Here is a 7,266-nt window from a genome sequence, read left to right as displayed (position 1 = left end):
GGAATTTACTGTCAGGCTTTATCTGACTATACTTTCAGTGATTGTTGCCCGATGTTACTATGGCAAAATGTTGAGCAACGGCTATGGAAACGATAAGTAGATGCTGTGCTTTATATCCCCCCCCTTCTCATGCTGTATATCAGGGAGCCAGAGGGTTGTACGTCAAGAGTTTTATTCCCAGCAGTGTTTACCTTTGAGCACCAGCCCTGTCCCCACAATAGATAATTACAATACAGTGTGTCATTGATTGGACACAGGTCTGTCTCTCAAACACACACACACAGTGTCGTTGAAACACCTGTGATGCTGACACTGCGGGAAAGGAGGTGCTGGCCAGGGCTGTGTCCCAGACCCCTGCGACCTCCCCTTCACCCCCTCCCCCCCTCCCAATGCCTTCTGGGACTCCAGTTACACAAAAGCCACGGAAGAACGCCATGCACAGCTTTCTGTGAGCTTTTGAATCCCTAAAACACACTCACACTTATTCACCCGCCCACTGTTGCCTCTGCAGCCGGCGTCCTCACATTCCCTTCATCCTCTCACATCTCATCCTCAGTTATTGGGAAGGGGGATGTCTGCTACTCTGTTATTGTCTCAGGTAATGATGGGAGGAGTCGGGCAGAGCAGTGGAACGAAGAAACCTTTGAAATCGTCCCCTTTTTCCGTTTTGATATGAAACGTGCCTGAGGGGCCACATGTGCATTATCCCTGCTCGTAAGCCTGTTGAATATGCATTGTTCTTTGTAGTGCAGCACTAAAAGCTAATGCAGGATGTAAACTGAGAACTAAAGTGGATTGGGGTGTGTGGTTGAGCGGGTGGTGGTGGTGGTGTTGAGGCTGGGGTTATGTGTGTGTTAGGGAAAGGGAGGGGGGGGGGGGTGGGAGGCCTGCCAAGCACAGGTGTAAGACATACAGCAGCAGTGGTGGGTCGGCCAACAGCAGGGCCATTGTCCCCCTCAACACACACACACACAACCTAACACACTGCAATTGTGGCCCCAGCATATGTGAGAACAGGATATTGGCTCATCTGTTAGTCTGATTAGCTATTTTGCCTGACGCTCTCATCTCCTGCAAATACCCCCCCCCCCCCTTCCTCCTCCTCCTCCTCCACAAAACCGAGAAAACAACACCTGATCCTGTTGATCCAGCTCTGTTCAAGATCTGCATGAGAAAGTAGTTCCATGTGCCTTGTCAGATTCACTGCTACCTGATAAGGGCGATGGTGTTGGTGGGGGGGGGGGGGGGGGGAGATTAAGAGGCAGGTTCATGGTTGTGCGGATGAATTGCAAATCACCTGTGGCAGACACGTTAAGCATGAACTCTTAGCAGAAAAGATAAAGATCACTGCAAATGTTAATTTACCTTGTACAACCCTGATCCCTATAACAGCCTGAAACCACACAGTGCTAATACTTTTACATCAATCACATGGCAGCTGGATTTCCCCCGAATCAACATACAAGGGAGACGTTTATAAATTGTATATATATTATGCATACAAATGTATATATGTGGTAATGATCGAATGTTGGTGGTATTGTGGCCCCGGTTTGTTGAGGTGGGAGGGTGGGAAGCTGGAGGGCATGTGTGACCTACGTGTTGAGTTGTAATGTAAACCAACCATGTGTGGCTGCAGTGTGGTCATTTGTATTTCAAACAGCTAAAGAGGCAGTTGTTGAAGGGAAACATTCAGTGACAGCTGATACAGAGGTTAATCTCCCGTAAACTTCCGAAGTTTAGCCTGTCATGCCTTTCATGTTTTTTTTTGTTTGGTTAATCTCAGAGCTGTATATGATTTGTCCAAACATTTTGTTCACGATTGCTGTTAAACCACCAACTCACCAAAGACAAATTAAATTGCTACTCCAGTGACTTAGTATTTCCATAAAGTCGGTAAGATCTGCTTAAACACATCAAAGCAGAACATGCAGCAATTTCCCTACTTAAAGTCCTAGTAGTATAGAGAGAGTTCCAAAAAAGATAGGTCCTACTTTCCCATAATACATCAATAGCTTGTTCTTGTTATACCAAGTTCATGTCGAATTATGCAGATGAAAAGAACCTGTAAATAAACTTCCTGTTACATATCTATTGTTGGTGAAAAGAACTAAAGAATATGTGAAAAATCTAGGCAAAATGTATGTTTCAATCATTGATGTTGTTGAGTCATATTGACTAAGCAACTCTACTTTTACCCGGAAGAGTTTTAAAGTATAAGAGTAGAAAATGTGTAAGCAAAATATGAATGAAATGCTGACATGTCACCAGTTTGAATCTTAAGGCGTATGCTACTAAGAATGAAATCAAAGATTTTGGACCTAAATAGACTGTAAAAAGGTTTTTTGTTTCAATGAAATATCACTTACTTGAAAGGAGTGGAATAGGATTTCGTTTTCTTTTAGTTCAGCTTCAAAAGCACACTTGAAAGCGACATACTTATTGAATGTAATGATTAATAGTTTATCTGACAGCAGGAAACATAAAACTGTCTGAAGCATATCTAAACCAGAGTCATTATCTAAGGCATTTTTATAACATCCCTTCAAGTACCGTTAACCATAAAAGCTAACTTAATTCTCTTCTTTTCTGTGCTGTAGGACTTGAGACTGTTGGTTGTTCGACCTGAAAGCTATACTGATCTATTTAAGAGATTGTTAATAGACTTTGTCCAGCCAAAATGTTTTGTTCTTGGTTACTGGCAGATATTTACATTTCTCAGATTGATCTCTGTAACTAAGAGCTTCATCAGTGCATCTCTATATAATTATAAATCCCACAGACCCTCCCTATGTCTATATTCATTTCATATTAGACCTCCTTATCTTCCTTCCCTCCTCCCTCTCTTCCCAGTAAACAGACAGCTAGTTGTCCTTGGAAAGTTGGGAACTACCCTGCAGGGGAAAAGGCAGAAAAAGATGCACCGTACCATTGATACAACTCCTTATCACAACATTATCTCAGCATTCCTATGCCCTAAACTGGAACGTGCTCATATTCTCAGACGACGCCTCCAATGTTTTTTTATTGGAGACGTGGGTCACACTGAAGTGGCAGATGTGCCCATTTGCTCACCCAAGTAGAATGACCAGCTCCTTCAGGCGCCTCCTTCCTCTCCTCCTTCCTCTCCTCCTTCCTCTCCTCCTTCCATATCGAATGACATCCAGCCTGAAGGCTATTGTAGACGTTTAAGGAAGCACGGAGCAGAGAGCAAAGGGAGATAGGGCATATAATAAAGTTGAGGTGGATTCCTGAAGGGGCCGAGGAGAGCCTCCATTGAAAGCCACCTGTTGATTCAGTTCCAGATGACCCTACTGGGTTCGCTGGTATCAGATGGGATGGAAGGAGGGAGGAAATGGACAAGGAGTGTGTGAATATGAGCTTTTACATTCAGGGGTTTATCAGTGTACGCCTTCATGCCTTTCAGGTCAAAACTAGAGGCCAAAATTACCATCCCGGTCTCTTTCCCACTTTAGGGTCTGTCTGACTTCAGGCTTTTTTACAATGCAAACCCAATCCACAGCAGTCTTAGACGTGCATTAGAAAATTACACCAAGGGGTCCTGACCAAGCAGCCGTAACTACTTGGTAATGAGATTGGTTGAAATTAGAAAAAAATAAACATCAACATTTTGCACCCTGCTTTTTAAAATCATATTTTACCATTTGATCCAAAAGATCAGAAAGTGAATTCATGTTATATGACTATTGCTTTCCCGTCTTCATCTTTTGAGGCGTTCCACAGGGTTCTATTTTAGACCCGTTTTAATTTCCCTCAAACATGCTTTCCTTGGCCAGCCGTCCATTCGTTTTCCCTGTTGCATATTTGTCTTGGAGCCTCGAGCTCCTCCTTAAGGAATCTTAAGGTGTTTCTTGATCAGATGTATAAAATATGTTCTAGTTCTAGACTAGTCTCCATCTACCAGGGGTGGACTGGGGGGAAAAAGTGGCCCAGGGATTAATTGACAGACAGGCCCACTTAATGCGCGGCATGTATGGGCCGGCCGGCGACGAAAGTTTGTTACTTAACAAAAAATCCTATGCATTTAATGTTATTTTGGACAATTATTCATGTAGTAATCACATTACCTGAGCCCTTGAGTTGCCTAGCAAAATAGTTTGCATATAACAGCATATATTTAGTGATTTTCATGTTAACAGATCATTGATGCAATAACATTTTGACCCAATTTGCCTGACTTGACACATGGAATAAAACATGGGCGTCTAAGCATCCTCAATGTGGGTGAGACAATTTAACAGGGGGTGTGAGCAGGTGGTGGACCTCACCTCCTCTAGGGGAAGATTTTTTTTTAAATGTTGAAGTTAAATGCATCAATCGGGTGCACTTTGAGAGCAAAATTAGGGACTAAATATATGGCAGTCAGTAGGGGCTTGGACTGTGAGCCATAGGGTTGCCGGTTCAAGTCCCCGAGCAGACCTACATTTGGAGTGTGGACTTCTACTTGGAGAGGTCCCAGTTCACCTCCTGCCCTGCCGTGGTGCCCTTGAGCAAGGCACTGGACACGTTCTTCTCCACAGCCGCACAACCTCTGAGTCAGACGTCACTTCCCCCCTTTTGTATCCTACGGGTACAGCAGTACAGCCACTCCCACCTAAACCCGGCCCACACACAGCACCGGCCCACCGGGGAAACTCCCGGTATTCCCAATGGCCAGTCCGCCCCTGCCATCTACGTTGATGTATCTGGATGAGCAATGCCAGAGGGACACATCCAGGAAGGCACACTGATAAATGCCCAAACCACTTCAAATGGTTTCTATTGACAGGAAAGTGTTCTAGTAAAAAGTCCGCCTTAGATCTCAGGTTCTAATTTTGTCCGCTTGTAACCCCGATACCATTATTTCGGTAATTAACCAAAGCTCATTATAATGAGGGAGGGTTGGATTGTAAATCAAATGGAAATTTGAGAGATTTCAACCTTCCTCTTCCTCTCACCCTCCCTTGGTCTACAAATTAACACAACATATAGTTAAGAAATTCCTCGAATGATTGATCTGCAGACGGAATTTCATGTTACAGCAATAAAAAAGTAAAGATAAATAAAAAACTAAGATCAGAGTTGATCCTACACAGTTGATTTTACACTTCCAATTAAACCCCAGCAAATCGTTATGCTTTCACAGTCTGTGTGAGCCAATGTTCAACTGCAGGGTGCACATCAGAGACTGACAGCTCAATTACTAAATCTAAAATTGCTTCTCCCAGTCCAGCTGACTAAGTATAATCTGCAGTTGACTTGCCTTAAATGGCGCCTCAGATGTTGAATCTGTGGTAGGTAAGTTTAAAGATCAACAGTAAGATAAACACTTGTCGTTTCCGTTCCCCTCCTCCCTCCACACTCCCTGCCAGTAGCAATTAGCAACAGGTTGATTGACAACCTAGAACAGTGTTCTAGGTCTTCACTTGATCCTTCTTGGTCAGATGCCCAAAACGTACTTTGTAGGCAAACATACGAGTCTGCCAAGATTCTGACATATTAAACTACTTATTTATGGTCACCAAATATGGGAATTACGTCTGCTAAGCTTAGACAAAATATAAACTTGTAAAAACTGCCTGCTATAACTCTCAGGCTATATGTCAAGGACGATTCATGCATTTTCATGCATCATTTCCTTTCCTTCTGATCAAGTCTTGCCTGATTTACAAATCTCTGTCATGGCTGCAGCTAATCTCTACTACTGTAAAGAGTATGTTGGGTCACACTCTCTTTATTATTATATCCCCATGATCTCACAGTTGTAGCTGTCATCAGTGCTTTGTCCTGGATATGTGAGAGCTTTTGGAGCAGCACCCACCCACAGTAGGCCGTGATGTCATGTGAGCAGCACCTGTCCCGGTGGTAGGAGCCCACCGCCCCACGGTGGTTTGTGGGCTGCTGAGGTAGGCATGTATGGCATGTCTAGCTCTGGCTCCAAGGAACGAAGGCCTGTTATGCCAATGAAAGTGTTGGGACAGCTGTTTGTGTCTGTGTGTGTGTCCTTACATGCTAATCTTTAAATTGGCTTCATGTGTATTAGAGGGGCTTAATCTACTTCATGTCTATGGGATTATTTTTAAGATAATTGTTTAGACATGATTGTTAATGGAACTGAAGGGCGGGAGGGGGGGGGGCTTATAGTGAATGGGAGATACAATATCAGAAATCGACACCAGCTTTGAACACATTTCAGCCCTTTATATGGCCGTTATCAGTGGTTATCAGCCTCATAGATATGGGTTAGAAGGGGCCTAGTAAATCTACTTGAAAGTGCACATTATCCTCTACTCATAGTTGTTTTGGCACCTAAACATAACTGCAAACTTTTCATAACGTTGGATAAGCACTCTTGTCACTTACTTAAGTTCATTCATGGCCCTGATAATGTTGCAAAGGGTGCATCTGATCAAAATATGGAGTTACGAATACACACCTAGGATAAATGATACATTTCAAAAATGTCTCCAATACTCTCTTTCTAAAGCTAGAGCTAAAATCAGCGGAATTGTAAAGCAAGCCTGAAGGCACAATTCTAAACCAAACAGAAGCTGCCTTATTTGATGACTTATAGCCAGCAGCAATCACATTTGTAGAGTTGCAGAACTAGCTGTAGAATTAGTAAAAGTAGTAGAAGTAGAATGATTAGTAGTTGCTGTAATAGTTTACTTTCTTTCAGTGAAGAGTACTTTTTGTCCCATTGTGCAAATTCCTTTGGTAAATGCAAAGTAGTCCTTTCCTTTTGTTTCCTTAAAAAATGTAATACGTGTTATATAATTAAGTTTTAATTTACCGGTAGTCAGAAAAAGTACATTACATTACATGTCACTTGTTAGATGCTTTTACACAAAGCGACTTACATGCACTCAATAGTTTGGGCAATCCCCACAGTATCTTGCCCAGGGACATGATGACTGCAGTGGGGATTGAGCCTGTGCTCCCCTGATCCGAAGATCAGCGCACAGCCTCCTCCAAAAAGTAGTTAAATAGTACCCACACCTGGGTGTGTCAATGAGAATGCCAAAGTAGTCAAAAATAAAACAAGTTGCGGTTGCAAATCAGGTGATATTGCAAGACGAGGCATGTCTGTGTGTGGGCAGATGTCAAATGCCAGCACAAGAGATGATATCACTTTACTTCCTTGTTTAAAGAGAAACTATGGTGGTGCCATGCAATTGCTGTCTGCCAAAAAGCTGTAAAACTTCCAGTCTTTTAACCTTTGCCACCATAAACACACCTAAAATGACCTTCCAGATGGCAAATGAC

This window comes from Notothenia rossii (genome assembly GCF_949606895.1).
Source record: "Notothenia rossii genome assembly, chromosome: 4".
NCBI classification, from domain to species: domain Eukaryota; kingdom Metazoa; phylum Chordata; class Actinopteri; order Perciformes; family Nototheniidae; genus Notothenia; species Notothenia rossii.
Note: the sequence above shows the minus strand (reverse complement) of the source record.